Below are 22001 nucleotides of genomic sequence, written 5' to 3'. Positions count from 1 at the left end.
AAAAGGGTTAAGCAAGCAGTAACATAGCCAAATAGTGGTTTGCTAGGTTGAATAGGTTGAAGGTTTCATGGCATTGTTGAGAGGCTGATAATTAACATGTGGTAGGCAACGAGACATAAACGGTAGCAACGGTAAAACTAGCATGGCAATGTTAGTAATGGTATCTGGGGAAATGATCATCTTGCCTGAGATCCCGCTTGGAAGAAGAACAACTCGGAGAAGTCGGCAAACCAACGTAGTCGAACGGGTCCTCACATTCCGACACGCTTGCGGAACTCTATCGAGACGGAGCAAACCGGAAACATACATCAACACAGCTGTTCACCTCACGATGCACAACATGATGCACAACCTAATATGATGTATGATCAGTTCAATGATGCAAGGGATGGCATGGCAATTCACCTCACGCAGACACTACATATTAAATGAAGCTCGATACGCAACGGGTTGCATATCCACAAAACTCCACGATTAATTATTTAATTGACTCCCAATTATTTACACCGCCATATTTAATTGTTGTTAACATGGCAAGGGTGAAGCGTTGATTCTACGTGACATACTAGTCGATTAACTCGGCAGCGACGGCAGGCATGGGAGACCAGCGCGAGCGCCGACGAGAGCAGAGCACGGCGAGGCCAGGCTAGGTCGGCACGGCGAGCAGGTGGCTGGAGGCGGTGACCGGTGGGGGCGAGACCGGCGGAACAGCTGCTGGAGGCGGCGGCGCGCGGCTAGGGCGAGGCAAGGCGAGGGAAACGGGGCGAGCACGCGGGGTTGGAGTGCAGGCGCGCGGCGGCGGGCATGGCGGGGCGAGGCGGTCGCACGGGGCACCGGCTGCTGGGCGCGGCATGGCAGGCCAGGGAGGCCGGCGACCGGCGGAAGGCGAGGGCGAGGCGGTCGCGGGGAAGACGTGCAGCTGAGGCCGGCGAGCTCGAGGGCGAGGGCCATGGGTGCCGGCGGCGGGGAGGGACGAGGTCGGCACGGCGACCTTGACGGGGAGGCCTGGAGGCGCGGGGAGACGCAGGGAGCGGCGCTGGAGGCGGCTGATGACGAGGGGGAGGAGAGGGAATCGGGAGGAGGGAGACACACGGGGAGATGGGGGTCTCGGGCTGGGCTAGGTCAGGGGAGGGGGGGCTGGCTGGGCCTCGGCCTGGCCGGCTGGGCTCCCCCTCTCTCTTGAGTTTTTTTACCTTTTTTTTTTAAAAATAGAGAGCTTACAAAAGAAAACGTTTAACAAAAATAAATAAAATGCTTTTGCTCCTTTGAAAATTAAACCCCAACCATAAAATAGATTGGCATTTTAAAACAAATAAAATGAAACATTTTATGAATTAAAATAAAACCCTTTTATTTAAAGAATAAATAACAGCCTTTTAAAAGAGAAAATAAAATGGGAGGGTTTTAAAATAAAACAAATGGAGAAATAAAATAAAAACCTAAGGGTTGCCCCTACATTTAACAAAAGGACCCTTTTAATGAAAAGAAGAAGACGACCCCTTTTAAAATAGAGGTTTTAAAACGGGAAATCTTAGCAACCGCAAAAACAAATAAAAGAGGAGAGGAGGGGAGTAAAGGTTTTAGGTCCTCGGTGCAAAAGGGTTAGCGCTGGCTCTCACGCACGCATTTTCATCGCGCCAACAAACGACGTCATACTCACAAAGCACTAACGCCTAACAACACGGAGCAACAAGCAACCGACAAAACTTAGATGACATGATGTCAAGCATGATGCGACAATGCAAACTATATGATGATGCAACCAACAAAATAAAATAGCCAGACGACGGAAACGGAAAGAAAAGGGAATCTTCTGGAACGTCGGCATCGGGCTGTCACATTTAGCTAGTCTCCGTTTATTCCGTAGCTTTCATTTCGAGTTACTAATCATTTAGCAACCGAACCAGTATCCAATACCCTCGTGCTACTAGGAGTACTAGTACACATCAATATCATGTATATCAAATATACTTCTGTCGACTTTAGCCAACCTTCTTATCTACCAAGCATCTAGGGTAGCTCCGCCTCAGTGATCGTTCCCCTCATAACAGAAGCACTTACTCTCGGGCTTGGGTTTAATCTTGGGTCTCTTCATTAGTGTAGCAACTGTTTTGCCGTTTCACAAAGTATCCCTTCTAGCCCTTGCCTTTCTCGAAACTTAGTGGTTTTACTAACCATCAACTATTGATGCTCCTTCTTGATTTCTACTTTCGCAGTGTCAAACATCGTGAATCGCTCCAGGATCATTGTGTATATCCTTGATATGTTATAGTTCATCACGAAGCCCTCATAGCTTGGTGGCAGTGACTTTGGAGGACCATCACTATCTCATCTGGAAGATTAACTCCCACTTGATTCAAGCAATTGTCGTACTCAGACAATCTGATCATACGCTCAACGATTGAGCTTTTCTCCTTTACTTCGTGGACAAAGAATCTTGTCGGAGGTCTCATTCCTCTTAACAAGGGCACAAGCATGAAATCACTATTTCATCTCTTTAGAACATCTCTTATGTTCTGTGACGTTTCAAAACGTCTTCGGCGCCTTGCTTCTAAGCCATTAAGTATTTTGCACTGAACTATCGCGTAGTCATCAGAAACATGTATGTCGGATGTTCACAACATCCACAGACAACGCTCGAGGTGCAGCACACCGAGTGGTGCATTAAGAACCTAAGCCTTCTACGCAGCAACGAGGACAATCCTCAGTTTTACAGACTCAGTCCGCAAAGTTTGCTACTATCAACTTTCAACTAATTTTTTCTCTAGGAACATATAAAATAGTAGAGCTATATCGCAAGCTACATCGTAATTCACAAAGACCATTAGACTATGTTCATGACAATTAGTTCAATTAATCATATTACTTAAGAACTCCCACTCAAAGAGTACATCTCTCTAGTCATTTGAGTGGTACATGATCCAAATCCACTATCTCGAGTCCGATCATCACATGAGTCGAGAATAGTTTCAGTGGTAAGCATCTCTATGTTGGAAATATGCCCTAGAGGCAATAATAAGTTAGTTATTATTATATTTCTTAGTTCATGATAATCGTTTATTATCCATGCTATAATTGTATTGATTGGAAACACAATACTTGTGTGGATACATAGACAAAACACTGTCCCTAGTAAGCCTCTAGTTGACTAGCTCGTTGATCAAAGATGGTCAAGGTTTCCTGGCCATAGGCAAGTGTTGTCACTTGATAACGGGATCACATCATTAGGAGAATCATGTGATGGACTAGACCCAAACTAATAGACGTAGCATGTTGATCGTGTCATTTTGTTGCTACTGTTTTCTGCGTGTCAAGTATTTGTTCCTATGACCATGAGATCATATAGCTCACGGACACCGGAGAAATGCTTTGTGTGTATCAAACGTCGCAACGTAACTGGGTGACTATAAAGATGCTCTACAGGTATCTCCGAAGGTGTTCGTTGAGTTAGTATGGATCGAGACTAGGATTTGTCACTCCGTGTGACGGAGAGGTATCTCGGGGCCCACTCGGTAATACAACATCACACACAAGCCTTGCAAGCAATGTGACTTAGTGTAAGTTGCGGGATCTTGTATTACGGAACGAGTAAAGAGACTTGCCGGTAAACGAGATTGAAATAGGTATGCGGATACTGACGATAGAATCTCGGGCAAGTAACATACCGAAGGACAAAGGGAATGACATACGGGATTATATGAATCCTTGGCACTGAGGTTCAAATGATAAGATCTTCGTAGAATACATAGGATCCAATATGGGCATCCAGGTCCCGCTATTGGATATTGACCGAGGAGTCTCTCGGGTCATGTCTACATAGTTCTCGAACCCGCAGGGTCTGCACACTTAAGGTTCGACGTTGTTTTATGCGTATTTGAGTTATATGGTTGGTTACCGAATGTTGTTCGGAGTCCCGGATGAGATCACGGACGTCACGAGGGTTTCCGGAATGGTCCGGAAACGAAGATTGATATATAGGATGACCTCATTTGATTACCGGAAGGTTTTCGGAGTTACCGGGAATGTACCGGGAATGACGAATGGGTTTCGGGAGTTCACCGGGGGGCCCACCCACCCTAGGGAAGCCCATGGGTGTTCGAGGTGCCGCACCAGCCCTTAGTGGGCTGGTGAGACAGCCCAAGAGAGTCCTATGCGCATAGGAAAGAAAATCAAAGAGGAAAGGGGAAAAAAGGAGGTGGGAAAGGGAAGAAGGACTCCACCTTCCAAACCAAGTAGATTTCGGTTTGGGAGGGGGAGACCTTCCCCCTTGGCTCGGCCGACTCCCTTGGGAGTCCTTGGACCCCAAGGCAAGTCTCCCCCCTCCTCCTCCTATATATAGTGGGGTTTTAGGGCTGATTTGAGACAACTTTTGCCACGGCAGCCCGACCACATATCTCCACGGTTTCACCTCTAGATCGCGTTTCTGCGGAGCTCGGGCGGAGCCCTGCTGAGACAACATCATCACCAACCTCCGGAGCACCGTCACGCTGCCGGAGAACTCTTCTACCTCTCCGTCTCTCTTGCTGGATCAAGAAGGCCGAGATCATCGTCGAGCTGTACGTGTGCTGAACGCGGAGGTGCCATCCGTTCGGCACAAGATCGTGGGACTGTTCGCGGGATATTTCGCGGGGCGGATCGAGGGACGTGAAGACGTTCCACTACATCAACCGCGTTCACTAACGCTTCTGCTGTACGGTCTACAAGGGTACGTAGATCACACATCCCCTCTCGTAGATGGACATCACCATGATAGGTCTTCGTGCGCGTAGGAAAATATTTGTTTCCCATGCGACGTTACCCAACAGTGGCATCATGAGCTAGGTTCATGCGTAGATGTCTTCTCGAGTAGAACAGAAAAGTTTTTGTGGGCGGTGATGTGCGTTTTGCTGCCCTCCTTAGTCTTTTCTTGATTCCGCGGTATTGTTGGATCGAAGCGGCTCGGACCGACATTACTCGTACGCTTACGAGAGACTGGTTTCATCGCTACGAGTAACTCCGTTGCTCAAAGATGACTAGCGCGTGTCAGTTTCTCCAACTTTAGTTGAATCGGATTTGACCGAGGAGGTCCTTGGATGAGGTTAAATAGCAACTCATATATCTCCGTTGTGGTGTTTGCGTAAGTAAGATGCGATCCTACTAGATACCCATGGTCACCACGTAAAACATGCAACAACAAAATTAGAGGAAGTCTAACTTGTTTTCGCAGGGTATGCTTGTGATGTGATATGGCCAACGATGTGATGTGATATATTGGATGTATGAGATGATCATGTTGTAATAGTTAATATCGACCTGCACGTCGATGGTACGGCAACCGGCAGGAGCCATAGGGTTGTCTTTAAACTAAAGTTTGTACTTGCAGATGCGTTTACTATCTTGCTAGGATGTAGCTTTAGTAGTAATAGCATGAGTAGCACGACAACCCGGATGGCGACACGTTGATGGAGATCATGATGATGGAGATCATGGTGTGACGCCGGTGACAAGAAGATCGTGCCGGTGCTTTGGTGATGGAGATCAAGAAGCACGTAATGATGGCCATATCATGTCACTTATGAATTGCATGTGATGTTAATCCTTTTATGCACCTTATTTTGCTTAGAACGACGGTAGCATTATGAGGTGATCTCTCACTAAAATTTCAAGACGAAATTGTGTTCTCCCCGACTGTGCACCGTTGCTACAGTTCGTCGTTTCGAGACACCACGTGATGATCGGGTGTGATAGACTCAACGTTCACATACAACAGGTGCAAAACAGTTGCACACGCAGAACACTCGGGTTAAGCTTGACGAGCCTAGCATGTGCAGACATGGCCTCGGAACACATGAGACCGAAAGGTCGAGCATGAATCGTATAGTTGATATGATTAGCATAGAGATGCTTACCACTGAAACTATTCTCGACTCACGTGATGATCGGACTTGAGATAGTGGATTTGGATCATGTACCACTCAAATGACTAGAGAGATGTACTTTTTGAGTGGGAGTTCTTAAGTAATATGATTAATTGAACTAATTGTCATGAACATAGTCTAATGGTCTTTGCGAATTACGATGTAGCTTGCGCTATAGCTCTACTATTTTTATATGTTCCTAGAGAAAATTTAGTTGAAAATTGATAGTAGCAAACTTTGCAGACTGAGTCTGTAAAACCGAGGATTGTCCTCGTTGCTACGCAGAAGGCTTATGTCCTTAATGCACCACTCGGTGTGCTGCACCTCGAGCGTCGTCTGTGGATGCTATGAACATCTGACATACACGTTTCTGATGACTACACGATAGTTCAGTGCAAAATACTTAATGGCTTAGAATCAAGGCGCCGAAAACGTTGTAAAACGTCACGGAACATAAGTGATGTTCTAAAGAGATGAAATTGTGATTTCATGCTTGTTCCCTTGTTAAGAGGTACGAGACCTCCAACAAGATTCTTTGTCCACAAAGTAAAGGAGAAAGGCTCAATCGTTGAGCATGTGCTCAGATTGTCTGAGTACGACAATCGCTTGAATCAAGTGGGAGTTAATCTTCCAGATGAGATAGTGATAGTTCTCCAAAGTCACTGCCACCAAGCTGTGAGAGCTTCGTGATGAACTATAACATATCAAGGATACATACAATGATCCTTGAGCGATTCGCGATGTTTGACACTGCGAAAGTAGAAATCAAAAAGGAGCATCAATAGTTGATGGTTTGTAAAACCACTAAGTTTCAAGAAAGGCAAGGGCTAGAAGGGATACTTCGTGAAACGGCAAAACAGTTGCTGCACTAATGAAGAGACCCAAGATTAAACCCAAACCCGAGACTAAGTGCTTCTATAATGAGGGGAACAGTCACTGAGGCGGAGCAACTCTAGATACTTGGTAGATAAGAAGGCTGGCAAAAGTCAAGAGAAGTATATTAGATATACATGATGTTGATGTGTACTTTACTAGTACTCCTAGTAGCATAAGGGTATTGGATACCGGTTCGGTTTCTAAGTGATTAGTAACACGAAATGAAAGCTACGGCATAAACGGAGACTAGCTAAAGGCGAGGTGACGATACGTGTTGGAAGTGTTTCCAAGGTTGATATGATCAAACGTCGCACGCTCCCTCTACCATCGGGATTGGTGTTAAACCTAAATAATTGTTATTTGGTGCTTGCGTTAAGCATGAACATGATTGGATCGTGTTTATTGCAATACAATTATTCATTTAAAGAGAATAATGGTTACTCTATTTTCTTGAATAATCACCTTCAATGGTTTATTGAATCTCGATCGTAGTGTTACACATGTTCATAATATTGGTGCCAAAAGATACGAGTTAATGATGATAGTACCACTTACTTGTGGCACTGCCGCTTGAGTCATGTTAGTATAAATTGCATGAAGAGGCTCCATGCTGATGGATCTTTGTACTCACCTGATTTCGAATCACTAGTGACATGCAAATCATACCACATGAGCAAGGCCTTGTTTTCATTGAGATGAAATAAGATAGTAACTTGTTGGAAGTGATACATTTTGATGTATGCAGTCCAATGGGTGCTGAGGCACGCAGTGGATATCATTATGTTCCTACTTCACTGACGATTTGAGTAGATACAAGAGTATTTACTTAATGAATCACAAAGTCTGAAATATTCAATTCTGTTTCAGAGTGAAGTTCGTTGTAACAAGAGGATAAACTGTCTACGATATGATCATAGAAATGAATATCTGAGTTACGAGTTTTGGTACGCAGTTAAGACAATGTGGAAATTGTTTCGCAGTTCATGCCACCTGGAACATCATAGTGTGATGATGTGTCTGAACGTCATAGCCACACACTATATTGTATGGTGCCTGCTATGATGTCTCTTCTCGAATTACCACTATCGTTTATGGGTTATGCATTAAAAGACAACCGCATTCACTTTAAATAGGGCACCGCGTATTTCCGTTGAGATGACACAGTATAGACTGAGGTTTAGAGAAATCTAAACTGTCGTTTCTTGAAAGTTTGTGGTTTCGACACTTATGTGAAAAAGTTTCAGTCTGATAAGCTCGAACCCAAAGCGGATAAATGCATCTTCATAGGATATCCAAAACAGTTGGGTACATCTCCTATCTCAGATCCGAAAACAAAGTGTTTGTTTCTAGAAACGGATCCTTTCTCGAGGAAAGGTTTCTCTCGAAAGAATTGAGTGGGAGGGTAGTAGAACTTGATGAGGTTATTGAACCATCACTTCAACCAGTGTGTAGCAGGGCGCAGGAAGTTGTTCCTGTGGCGCCTACACCAATTGAAGTGGAAGCTGATGATGGTGATCATCGAGCATCAGATCAAGTTACTACAAGCCTCGTAGGTTGACAAGGTCGCATACTACTACAGAGTGGTACGGTAACCCTGTCTTGGAGGTCATGTTGTTGAGCAACAGTGAACCTACGAGTTATGGAGAAAGCGATGGTGGGCCCAGATTCCGACAAATGGCTGGAAGCCATGAAATCCGAGAGAGGATCCATGTATGAAAACAAAGTGTAGACTTTGGAAGAACTACTTGATGGTCAGAGGACTATTGAGTAAAGATGGGTCTTTAAAAGAAATACATACGATGATGGTGATAAGTCACTATTAAGAAAAGCTCGACTTGTCGCAAAGATGTTTCCGGCAAGATCAAACTGTTGACTATGATGAGTCTTTCTCACTCGTAGCGATGCTAAAGGTCTGTTAAAATTATGTTAGTTGTTGATGCATTATTTATGAAATATTGCACATAGGATGTCAAAACATTGTTTTCTCAACGGTTTCTTTGAGCAAACATTGTATGTGATACAACCAGAAGGTTTTGTCGATCCTAAAGATACTAGCAAGTATGCAAGCTCCAGTGATCCTTCAATGGACTGGTGCAAGCATCTCGGAGTTGGCATATACACTTTGATGAGATGATCAAAGATTTTGGGTTTGTACAAGGTTTATGAGAAACTTGTATTTCCAAAGAAGTGAGTGGGAGCACTATAGAATTTCTGATAGGTATATGTGGTTGACATATTGTGGATCAGAAGTAATGTAGAATTTATGTAAAGCGTACAAGGTTGTTTGAAAGAAGTTTTCAAAGGAGTACCTGGATTACGCTACTTGAACGTTGAGCATCTAAGATCTATGGAGATAGATCAAAAGCGCCTAATAGAAGTTTCAACAAGATGCATGCCTTGACAAGTTTTTGAAAGAGTTCAAAATAGATCAGCAAAGAAGGAGTTCTTGGTTGCGTTGTGAGGTGTGAATTTGAGTAAGACTCAAAACCCGACCACGGCAGAATAAAGAGAATAGACGAAGGTCGTCTTCTATGCCTTAGCCGTAGAATCTAAAGTATGCCATGCTGTGTACTGCACCTGATGTGTGCCTTGACTCAAAATCTGTTGAGAGGTACAGAGAGTGATCCATGATTGAATCACTAGCAGCGGTCAAAAATTTATCCTTAGTAACTAATGGACTAAGGAATTTTTCTCGATTATGGAGGTGGTTAAAGAGTTCGTCGTAAAGGGTTACGTCGATGCAAGCTTTGACACTAATTCGAATAACTATGAGTAGTGAAACGGATTCGTATAGTAGAGTATATATATTTGGAGCATTTCCGAATAGCACGTAGTAGCAGCATCTATAAGATGACATAAAGATTTGTAAAGAACGCACGGATCTGAAAGTTTCAGAACCGTTGACTAAAACCTCTCTCACGAGCAAAACGTGATCAGACCCCATAACTATATGGGTGTTGGATTCGTTGGAATCACATGGTGATGTGAACTAGATTATTGACTCTAGTGCAAGTGGGAGACTATTGGAAATATGCCCTAGAGGCAATAATAAATTAGTTATTATTATATTTCTTAGTTCATGATAATCGTTTATTATCCATGCTATAATTGTATTGATTGGAAACACAATACTTGTGTGGATACATAGACAAAACACTGTCCCTAGTAAGCCTCTAGTTTACTAGCTCGTTGATCAAAGATGGTCAAGGTTTCCTGGCCATAGGCAAGTGTTGTCACTTGATAACGGGATCACATCATTAGGAGAATCATGTGATGGACTAGACCCAAACTAATAGACGTAGCATGTTGATCGTGTCATTTTGTTGCTACTGTTTTCTGCGTGTCAAGTATTTGTTCCTATGACCATGAGATCATATAGCTCACGGACACCGGAGGAATGATTTTTGTGTATCAAACGTCGCAACGTAACTGGGTGACTATAAAGATGCTCTACAGGTATCTCTGAAGGTGTTCGTTGAGTTAGTATGGATCGAGACTGGGATTTGTCACTCCGTGTGACGGAGAGGTATCTCGGGGCCCACTCGGTAATACAACATCACACACAAGCCTTGCAAGCAATGTGACTTAGTGTAAGTTGCGGGATCTTGTATTACGGAACGAGTAAAGAGACTTGCCGGTAAACGAGATTGAAATAGGTATGCGGATACTGACGATCGAATCTCGGGCAAGTAACATACCGAAGGACAAAGGGAATGACATACGGGATTATATGAATCCTTGGCACTGAGGTTCAAATGATAAGATCTTCGTAGAATATGTAGGATCCAATATGGGCATCCAGGTCCCGCTATTGGATATTGACCGAGGAGTCTCTCGGGTCATGTCTACATAGTTCTCGAACCCGCAGGGTCTGCACACTTAAGGTTCGACGTTGTTTTATGCGTATTTGAGTTATATGGTTGGTTACCGAATGTTGTTCGGAGTCCCGGATGAGATCACGGACGTCACGAGGGTTTCCGGAATGGTACGGAAATGAAGATTGATATATAGGATGACCTCATTTGATTACCGGAAGGTTTTCGGAGTTACCGGGAATGACGAATGGGTTCCGGGAGTTCACCGGGGGGGCCCACCCACCCCGGGGAAGCCCATGGGTGTTTGGGGTGCCGCACCAGCCCTTAGTGGGCTGGTGAGACAGCCCAAGAGAGGCCTATGCGCATAGGAAAGAAAATCAAAGAGGAAAGGGAAAAAAAGAAGGAGGTGGGAAAGGGAAGAAGGACTCCACCTTCCAAACCAAGTAGATTTCAGTTTGGGAGGGGGAGACCTTCCCCCTTGGCTCGGCCGACTCCCTTGGGAGTCCTTGGACCCCAAGGCAAGTCTCCCCCCTCCTCCTCCTATATATAGTGGGGTTTTAGGTCTGATTTGAGACAACTTTTGCCACGGCAGCCCGACCACATATCTCCACGGTTTCACCTCTAGATCGCGTTTCTGCGGAGCTCGGGCGGAGCCCTGCTGAGACAAGATCATCACCAACCTCCGGAGCGCCGTCACGCTGCCGGAGAACTCTTCTACCTCTTCGTCTCTCTTGCTGGATCAAGAAGGCCGAGATCATCGTTGAGCTGTACGTGTGCTGAACGCGGAGGTGCCGTCCGTTCGGCACTAGATCGTGGGACTGTTCGCGGGATAGTTCGCGGGGCGGATCGAGGGACGTGAAGACGTTCCACTACATCAACCGCGTTCACTAACGCTTCTGCTGTACTGTCTACAAGGGTATGTAGATCACACATCCCCTCTCGTAGATGGACATAACCATGATAGGTCTTCGTGCGCGTAGGAAAGTTTTTGTTTCCCATGCGACGTTCCCCAACACTCTATGCTAATCATATCAACTATACGATTCATGCTCGACCTTTCGGTCTCTTGTGTTCCGAGGCCATGTCTATACATGCTAGGCTCGTCAAGTTTAACCCGAGCGTTCCGCGTGTGCAACTATTTTGCACCCGTTGCATGTGAACGTTGAGTCTATCACACCCGATCATCACGTCGTGTCTCGAAACAACGAACTGTCGCAACGGTGCACAGTCGGGGAGAACACAATTTCGTCTTGAAATTTTAGTGAGAGATCACCTCATAATGCTACCGTCGTTCTAGGCAAGATAAGGTGCATAAAGGATTAACATCACATGCAATTCATAAGTGACATGATATGGCCATCATCATGTGCTTCTTGATCTCCATCACCAAAGCACCGGCACGATCTTCTTGTCACCGGCATCACACCATGATCTCCATCATCATGATCTCCATCAACGTGTCGCAATCGGGGTTGTCGTGCTACTCATGCTATTACTACTAAAGCTACGTCCTAGCAATATAGTAAACGCATCTGCAAGCACAAACGTTAGTTTAAAGACAATCCTACGGCTCCTGCCGGTTGCCGTACCATCGACGTGCAAGTCGATATTAACTATTACAACATGATCATCTCATACATCCAATATATCACATCATGTCGTTGGCCATATCACATCACAAGCATACCCTGCAAAAACAAGTTAGACGTCCTCTAATTGTTGTTGCATGTTTTACGTGGTTGCCATGGGTATCTAGTAGGATCGCATCTTACTTACGCAAACACCACAACGGAGATGTATGAATTGCTATTTAACCTCTCTCCAAGGACCTCCTCGGTCAAATCCGATTCAACTAAAGTTGGAGAAACCGACACTCGTCAGTCATCTTTGAGGAATGGGGTTGCTCGTAGCGATGAAACCAGTCTCTCGTAAGCGTACGAGTAATGTCGGTCCGAGCCGCTTCGATCCAACAATACCGCGGAATCAAGAAAAGACTAAGGAGGGCAGCAAATCGCACATCATCGCCCACGAAAACTTTTGTGTTCTACTCGAGATAACATCTACGCATGAACCTAGCTCATGATGCCACTGTTGGGGAACGTCGCATGGGAAACAAAAAAATTCCTACACGCACGAAGACCTATCATGGTGATGTCCATCTACGAGAGGGGATTTCCGATCTACGTACCCTTGTAGATCGCATAGCAGGAAGCGTTAAGAAACGCGGTTGATGTAGTGGAATGTCCTCACGTCCCTCGATTCGCCCCGCGAACCGTCCCACGAACCGTCCACATGATTTTGTTGGAACCAACCACATGATTTTAAAGCCGAGGGATGTTACAACTGACATTTTTTTGTTGGAACCAACCACATGATTTTGTCGCTGATTTTTATTTGCTGCAACGAGTGTTTTGTCTTGCTACTACCAGTGTTTTCATTTGCTACTACCGGCGACAAGCTTTTCTTGTGACATAATTTGTGAGGATGATGCAACCTTGATGACGGGCGAAAAACGTTTTTTTGCTGCAAACCAAGATGTCTTTTGCTACCATCGGTTACAGGGTTTGTTACCATCGTACACGGCGCCTGGCGTGACGTTTATTTTGTTTTTTCTACAAGCACTACGAAATGTACATCGGATCAACATTTTGGCTACAATGGCGTCGGAAGACGCAGAGACGAAGCCAGTATGCAAGTATAAGGGGGCAAGTTTGTTTATGAAGAAGCCAAAGTTCATATGAAATGAATTTTTTTGTTTATCATAGTAGAAAAAACAATTTGTTAGGGGGGTCTAGCCCCCTGGTCCCCCCCCCTAGATTCGTCCCTAGGCACACAGAAGCGGTAAGCTTTTTTTGTTGGAGGCGATAAAAATATTGCTACAACCGGCATCGTTTTTTGCTGCAACCATCCATGACATTTGCTGGAACTGGCTTCGAGATTTGCTGGAACCAGCGTAGTGTTTCGCTAGAAGTAATACAAAAAAATGGTTCCATCGGAGTCGTTTTTGTTGGACCAGCAAAATTTGCTACATCCGGCATCTTTTTTGCTACATCGGCATCGCTTTTTTGGTGGAACCCGTGTCTAGCTTTCACCCAGGGAGAAAATGCTTTAACCATTTGTGGAAAAGCTTCATCCGACTAGAGGAAAAGCTTCAAAGTGACATGAAAAGAAAAATTCCATGATGAGAAAAAAACTTCAATGGCGGAAAAAACTTCAAGCGGCAGTGGAAAGGGAAAGGTTCAACCGGCGGGAGGAAAAGGTTCAAGCGGCGATCGGTGGCAACGAGGACGGCGACCGAGGACGTCGACCGATGGTGACGAGGACAGCGACCGGGGGCGAGGGCGACGATCGGCGACCGAGGGCAAGGGCGGTGATCGGGCGGCGATGAGGATATCGACTGGTGATCGTTAACAATAGCGTTGGCGTTCGTGCGTGTGAGGAAGGAGGCGATAGAAGGGTGTGATCTAACGGCCTTAGGCAAATGGATCTCAGGCTGGGCAAGCGTCCGACCGAATTGTGCGGCCGGCGCACCGGCGCAGATCATTGCCTAGTTGAATAGGTAGTTATGTTATGGCACGGGCAAAAAAATCATTCGGGCGTCTTCAACATGGACCCTGAACTGAGTCCCTTGCGGTAATGCGCGGGTCGCGTGCTGCCGTGCGCCAAGATGCATGCGCTGGATCCAGCGGTAACAAGACCGTTCAAACTCGAAGCCCAAAAAACTGACGTTCGCACTTGATCATGTCCGTATATATTTTCCGTTATTCGCAATTTGAAGCTAGCATGTAACACCGTAAACCTGATAGTACCCGTACCGCACCGAGCCGCGCAACACCAGCAATGCTACATCGACGAAACTGTACAGGATAATACGGGGGTGGACTCAATGTGTCAAACAGTGATTGGACTAAGGGGTAGGTTTGGGTCCCACCCACCTGAAATCAGGGGGGTCTGGTTTAATTAGATGGAAGGAGCCCGTAATTAGCCTGTAAACGTCCGTACTTGTAGCATTTTTGCGCGCAACACACACGCAGGCACGCACGTACCGCGGCTATCTCACACGAACGGCGCCTCCTCGCCCTGCGCGAAGTACGCGCCGGTCGGCCCGCCGTCAGGCAGCAGCGCCACCTTCACCAAGCTGCGTGCGCCCTCCTCCGGCGTCAGGACCCCGGACCCCATGCTCATGTCGGTCTTGACGAAGCCTGGGTGCGCGCAGTTGACGCGCAGCTCGGGGTGCCTCCTCGCCAGGATCCTCGAGTAGGCGTTCATGGCGGCCTTGGCCACCTTGTACGCGGAGAACTTCCCGGGCCACCCGTGCGGCTCCAGCGCGCCGGACTCGAAGTCTTCCATGAACTTCTCCAGCAGCTCGTCCAGCCTCTCCTCTGTCAGGCCATCGACGTCGTTGAGCTCCTGCCGCACCTCCTCGCTGCCGATATGCTGCATATACAGTGACAGACATCTCTCACATATGGCACTGGGCTATCTATCAGTGATCAGTGAAAAAAGAAGAGCTTTGCTTACTCTTAGCAGTCCATAACTGGAGGAGACGTTCACTATTCTTCCATCGGGGGAAGATCGCAGCAGAGGGAGCAGGGCCTCGGTTACACGCTTCGTGCCGTAGTAGTTGGTCTGCACGCTGTTCTTCGCACTGTCGATGGGCTCCCGGGCGTTCTTCAGCATCCATTCAACTCTCTGGTGGAAATCCAGGCCATCGAACTGTTGCAGTATGATGTATCGGCCGGCACATAAACTTGTTCAGTTTGGTGTGCCCGACCAATTTCAGCAGAAGAAGAAAACGTGACCTCACCTTTTCCTCGTTGGCGTCGAGCTCTTGGCCGTACTCAACCCCACCAACTGCGGCATTATTCACCTGCAAATAAACCGAGCACATCCATCCATCCATCCATCACCGGTGTTCCAAACCTTTGGATGCAGCTACTAGAACGAAACGAAAAAACTTGCCAGAATGTCTAGCTTGCCAAAGCGGGTCTTGAGAAAACCAGCCAGTGCAGCAGCGCTCGAAGCTTCCGTGATCTCCAGCCGATGGAAGACGACCTGGGAGAGCCCCAGCGCGTTGAGCCTCTCCACGGCATCCCCGCCCCTCGTCTCGTCCCGGGCCGTCAAGACGACCGTGATGCCGCCGCTGGCCAGCTGCCGGCACACCTCGAAGCCGATCCCTTTGTTCCCTCCGGTGACCACGGAGACCCTAGCAACCGCAGTCGATGAGATTCCTGCAAATTGAAAGGCAAGAACTGGTAAGCTTGTATCGCGGCTAACCTTGTGTTTGCCAGGGTGGGGAGGACGGCTCCTTCCATGAGTGGAGGAGGGTGCACAACGAGCTCCAGCAGCACGTGCGATGGGCCGCTCCTCACAATCGGAGACCAAAAATCCTAGAGCTATAAATCTGAGACGGTTATGGTTATGGGAGGAAGGAGAGCAAGATACATACTTATAACGGCTTCGGTCCTATCTCGGTCGCGTTTGTGGTGCTCGTCCTCGTCCGGCACAAGCATCGAGCATGATTTAGCAACCTCTCAAAAGGATCAACTTTTGGCAAGTTTGATTGAAACATTGACACATCAAAACGATGGTTAGCTAAAAAAAATTGTTAACAAGCCAAGCATGTCCATCAGCCAGCAACACCCATACGTCACGGTCATCCTGTTGACTGCCAGCAACACCCATATGTCATCGCGTGTGTGTTGTTGCATTGTTTGACCCTACACATACCCATAAGATCGATAGACCTCATCCACCAATCTTTACCTAATAATAAAGAGGTTATCGCTTTCGTTGGAAAACCCACCGCGGCGATTTTTAAAAAAGTTCTTGGTTTTTTCTAAAATTAACCAGCAATCCAATTGATAAGTGAAGCTGAATCGGTATGTGCAGGAGAAAAAAAAAACACCATACCACTCACGACCTTACCTCCCATCTCCAGTGCCAGCGCGCCACCACCCCCTGCCACGGCGCCGTGCGCCGCCGGCCCCAACTCCTTCAATGCTCACCTCCGTCCCCGCGCGCCACCGCCCCAGATTCGGGCCTCCCCCGCGCGATGGCCGAGGCTCCGGCGGGCGAGCCGCTGGGCGGAGGAGGCGGAGAGCCGGCACCGCGCGGAGGAGGAAGCGAAGGCGGCCGCCGCCGACGACAGGGACGGGGACGTGGACAACAATGTCTACACCTCTGAGGACGAGGGTACAGAGAACTACGGCCGCAGCGGCTACCACGTCGTCCGCCCCGGGGACAACTTCAAGCAGGGCGCCTACGTCATCCAGTCCAAGCTTGGTTGGGCCACTTCTCCACCGCCTGGCTCGCCTGGGACACCACCCACTCCGTACGTGCTCACCACCCCATCGCCTCGTCATGAAACCCCCTGTTAAAATCAGCCCGCTGCCTCTAGGATTCGCGACGAGGATATGTAGGAAAAAATATTGATCTGGATGCAGCTGTCTGCCTGCCCACCAATTGTTCGCTCTTTTGTCCCAGAGATCATATGCAGAACTGCTAAATCAATTTCTCATTATTACTGTTTTATCCGTCAATTCTATCGCACTGCACGAGATATTTTGATGTTTTACGCCGCTTGCCTAGAGGCTCAGGCTGCTCGTGTCCAGCGTTTCTGAATCTTTTGGTTATCTGTGCAGAGGTATGTGGCCCTGAAGGTGCAGAAGAGCGCACAACACTACTCGGTGGCTGCCATGGATGAGATAAAGATCTTGAGGCAGATTGCTGACGGTGACCTTGAAGACTTCTGTTGTGTTGTTAAGCTTCTTGACCACTTCAAGCACACAAGCCCCAATGGGAGCCATGACTGCATGGTGTTTGAGTTTCTTCGTGATAACTTGCCCATCCTAATAAAGTACACGGACTATCGTGGCATTCCGCTTCCAATGGTTAAGGAGATATGCCGGCATGTGCTCATTGGCCTTGACTACCTCCACCGCGAGCTTTCCATTATCCACACTGACCTGAAGCCCGAAAACATATTCCGCGTGTCCACTATTAACCCCTCAAACGATCCCCGGAAGTCAGGTGTGCCACTGGTGCCGCCTGCTGCAAGGGCCATCGAGCCACCTCCAAGGGCTCCTGCTCGACCATCAACGAGTAGTGGCGTCACCAGGAACCAACAGAAGAAGATCCGGAAGAAAGCCAAACATGTAGTTGCTTCAACTTCAGAGGGCAATGGGGCAGTGGCATTCGCCGACATAGACGAATTAGATGATAAGGGAGATCTGATTACAGCAAATGAGGGCAGTCCTAGCCAGAATGGGGACAGGAAGAGAGGAGGAGGGCATATGCGGGGCAACAAAGGAACTAGGAATAGGATGGCGATGGAAGCTGAACTAGGCTGCAAGCTGGTTGACTTGGGAAATGCATGTTGGACGTACAAGCAGTTCACAAGTGATATCTAAACAAGACAATACAGATGTCCTGAGGTCCTTCTGGGCTCCAAGTATTCTACATCTGTCGACCTGTGGTCCTTTGCATGCATATGCTTTGAACTTGCCTCAGGAGATGTGCTCTTTGATCCGCATAGTGGAGATAACTTTGACAGGGATGAGGTATTTTTGTTCATTTCATCACTTTGGTTTCGACTAAGAACATACTTTCAACATTATGGATCTGTACCCGGTTTATCACCTGGTAAATGATGTTCCCCATTTTAACTCAAGAAAGGTTCTCATCACAATCAACAGCTGACTCTTTGATACCTACATTCCATTCAAGTAGGAGATAACTGCGAAGGGTGGGCCTCACTTCTAGCTCGATGATATTGTTTTTCAAAGTTTTATTTCTTGCATTAGCGTGACTCAGTGACATGTGTATGGCCATGGTCGACTTCATCGCCTTGAGACTCACCATGTTCAGGTGAACACGGTGGCCACCATTGGCAAGGATCGAAAAGAGGATAATAATAAGTGACAACACGGTTTTCGTGTTCAAATAGAAAAATGTGGACCTAGGAAATGGGTCTTGAGCTACACTTATATATTGGTTAGGGGTGAGCAATGTTTTTTTTCTCCCGTTGAATAAAATTTGCATGTCTTAGTGTCACCTCATGATACTATTTATGCATTCTAATTCATCCATTTAACTTCATCATTTGTTCGATTCGTTTAATTACATCGTCATCCGTAGCAACGCACGGACACATTTACTAGTATGAATCATACACGCATGTCCATTTTTTCGACAAAGGATGGATTTTATTAACTTAAAATGAAGCAGCAAGTGGATACAAACATAATAAACGGGGCACAGCACAGGTTAAACTGCACTGTTTACCGACAACTACTGTTACAGGTGCCTGATATTCTGAAAGTAAAACCGGACCAAACAAACCATTACACGTACGACACAGTCACACAAACGACGCCACGCCATCCCTATCAAAATAAGCACCCGTCGGGCCATCGTCGGGCAAGAGAGCGACTTTCACCGGATTGCTAGCGCCCTCCTCGGGCGTCAACACTCCCATGTGCATCGACATGTCGCTCTTCACATAACCAGGCGTTAAACAGTTGATGCGCATCCTAGGGTACTTCTTGGCGAGAATCCTTGTGTAAGCATTGAGGGCAGCTTTGGCGACCTTGTACGCTGACGAGCCACCGGTCGGCCACCCATGTGCCTCTATCAAATTGGCCTTGAAATCTTCTAGGAATGAATCCAAGAGCTCTTCTAGCCTCTTCTCAGTAAGATTGTCGACGTCATTAAACTCATTCTTAAGTTCTTCACTGTTGAAGTTCTGTTCGGGAAAACAGCAATTATTATATTCACTAAAAGGAACTAGTTTCTGAACATATGCTTTCTGACATAACAAAAGAACACATCAAGAGGATCAAGGATGTGTGTTGGAACAAAGAGAATTCCATATAACACAATCCATAAAATGAGAATTATGTCATGTTATTTAATTATTTTGAATGAACACAAAGCTAGGATTTTTCTTAAAACACTGATAACGTAGACATTCTCCTACAGTATATGCATTTGCATGCTTATTGCATCTGACAAAACAAGTTAAGCTGAAATAAGATCATGTACGCAAAGAGGAATGCCTTATCCCTTATTTAATAGGCTATGACAATATCCTTGAAGACACTCTGCAAAGGCTGCATAGATACGTTTCGAAAGCTCAAAACAAAACGAAGTGATAAAGAAAGTTATAGCAGAAATACATATTGTGGCACAGATAATGTTAAATCTAATTTGTGAAACTGGTAATTTCTCTTGTACGACCTGCTACATGGTTAAAAATACTTACTCTTAGCAGTGAAAAGCCTGATGAGACATTGACAATTCTCCCAGAGGAGGACAACTGAAGAAGAGGAAGTAGTGCCTCTGTGACAAGCTTTGCCCCATAGTAGTTTGTTCTCATGCATTCTTTTGCTTCCTCATATGTCTCCTTGGAATTTTCTTTCATCCATTGAACTCTCTGGTCTACATCCATACTTTCAACCTATCCATGCATTGACAGGTTAATTGTTATACAACATCTTGTTGAAATGCAGGTGCTTAGGTGCCAGGTGGGTCTGGTAAGCCATGCCCGTCTAAGATTAATTTGTTTGGTAAAAAATCCAATTAAATGGATATGAAGTGAATCAATAATTGAACTAGAAGTTATTTTAGTTAACTATAAGTGAGGTGAGGCCGACCAACATAAAATTTTCTCTGTTCGGTACAGATATAATCTCGGAATAGAAGTGTTCTAGGAATAAATTAATAAACGGAAAGAATTGGGTGTTATTACCTGAGGAATTCTGTTTGCACAACATAATAAAAACAATATATTCATGTACAAAAACGTATTAGATTATGGGATGGAGGGAGTACAATTTTAGGATTGTCAACTTTGATGGATGCTTTTCTACAAGGTAAACTTCTATTGTCATCTTGTATCGCAACATCAGCATGGTGTGTTTTCTCAAACTAAACTATGCTCCAGTAGTCACAAGATAATGATATTTATGTCGATACTATATGGTTGATGAATGATTTCTACAATCGAAACTTCTATGTACATCATGTACCACAACATCAGGTGCGATGTGTTTTCTCAAAGTAAAGTATGCTCCACTAGTTACAAGAAATGATGGCGTTTATGTCTGCCACGGTTGACAGATAGGAACAAACAAATACCAGAACAACTATTATTTTGTTGACTCAACCTGATTCTGAAATAGATGTATAAATTAACTGGTGACAAAGTGCAAATCAACACGCGCTACATCAGAATGTTTTGCTGCATTCACCTGTTCTTTAACTTTCGCAACCAGAACTGGATCTCGATCAACGCCTGAAATGCCTGCATTGTTTATCTACATATAACAAAAATCATGCAACCATGGTGACAAATTAAAAAAAAAAAAAAACAAGACAAGCCACTTCTAATAACCTGAACAGACAAGCCAAGGTTACAAGATCTGTAAGAACATAATTTTCAGTTTTAACTAGTACGTACAAGCCAGGTAAAAGAAGATCTACAGCACCTATACTTCTTAACAGAACTCTGAAATTCATTTTGTAATTATTCAATGCAACAATGTGCTGAGTAAAAATGTACTGTATTCAACGTAATTTTGCTGAGTTCAACTAACACTTAAGAGTCTGAATAAAATGCATACTTCTGTCTGAGGAGCTCTCAGTGGAACAGTGTGAATACCCACTGGCCACTTGCCCGACCCCAAATCCGCGACGTCTTGATCTTCAAAGCGCAAAGCAGAGGTACACATTAACACGTACCAGGATATCGAGCTTGCCGAACTGATCCCTGACGAAATCCGCCAGCCGGGTGACGCTGTCAGGATCGGTGACATCCAACTGATGGAAGACTACATCGGCTTGGCCGCCAGCACCGGAGCGCCTGACGCCTTCGACCGCCTCCAGCCCCCTGGCCTCGTTCCTAGCCGTCAGCACGACCCTGAGCCCCTTGGACGCGAGCTGCCTGCACGTCTCCAGCCCGACCCCTTTGTTCCCTCCGGTGACCAGGGCGGTCCTAAATCACGAACATAGCAGCGGCGCGCGCAGAAATCCCGGTAAGTAAATTCGCTGCGAGCGGCGTGCGGAAAGGGGAGGGAGACGGGGCGATCGAACCTCTTGCTCGACGGATTGGTGGAGATCGCCGCCTCCATCTTGATCTTTCCCCTCTGTCGAAGACTGTGTGAGCTCTGGAGCCAGCAGGCTTGGAGAAGATGATGAATTGATGATGCATCGTGCACTTTCCCTTTCTTCTCACATGGCTTCTCTGATGGGCCTGGTTGGGTTTTTTTCTTTTTATTTTCAGAACAAGATGGGCCTCGTTGGAGATGCAAGTTTCTTTGGGCCGCCGGTTCGCGCTTGTGACTAAAGAGTCGGATTTCTTCCCGACACATACTTCCACCATTTTTCTCAAACAGAAAAGGAAAAACTACTG

General features: G+C 46.2%; 2 pseudogenes across 1 annotated transcript; one reads left to right on the top strand and one right to left on the bottom strand.

The window, feature by feature from the left end:
- Positions 1 to 14305: 14305 nt before the first annotated feature.
- On the bottom strand, positions 14306 to 21801 carry LOC123427335 (annotated as a pseudogene). The gene is made up of 9 exons (XR_006622389.1): positions 21683 to 21801; positions 21332 to 21584; positions 20842 to 20907; positions 19854 to 20048; positions 18992 to 19334; positions 15547 to 15819; positions 15396 to 15511; positions 15110 to 15304; positions 14306 to 15025 (listed from the first exon to the last, which is right to left on the bottom strand). The product of XR_006622389.1 is annotated as an uncharacterized LOC123427335 (transcript).
- On the top strand, positions 16644 to 18240 carry LOC123429541 (annotated as a pseudogene).
- Positions 21802 to 22001: the final 200 nt, after the last annotated feature.

Source organism: Hordeum vulgare, chromosome 2H (assembly GCF_904849725.1).
Source record: "Hordeum vulgare subsp. vulgare chromosome 2H, MorexV3_pseudomolecules_assembly, whole genome shotgun sequence".
In the NCBI taxonomy this organism is placed as follows: Eukaryota; Viridiplantae; Streptophyta; class Magnoliopsida; order Poales; family Poaceae; genus Hordeum; species Hordeum vulgare.
The sequence above is the reverse complement of the archived record's forward strand: the minus strand, read 5'-3'. Positions and strand labels throughout refer to the sequence as shown.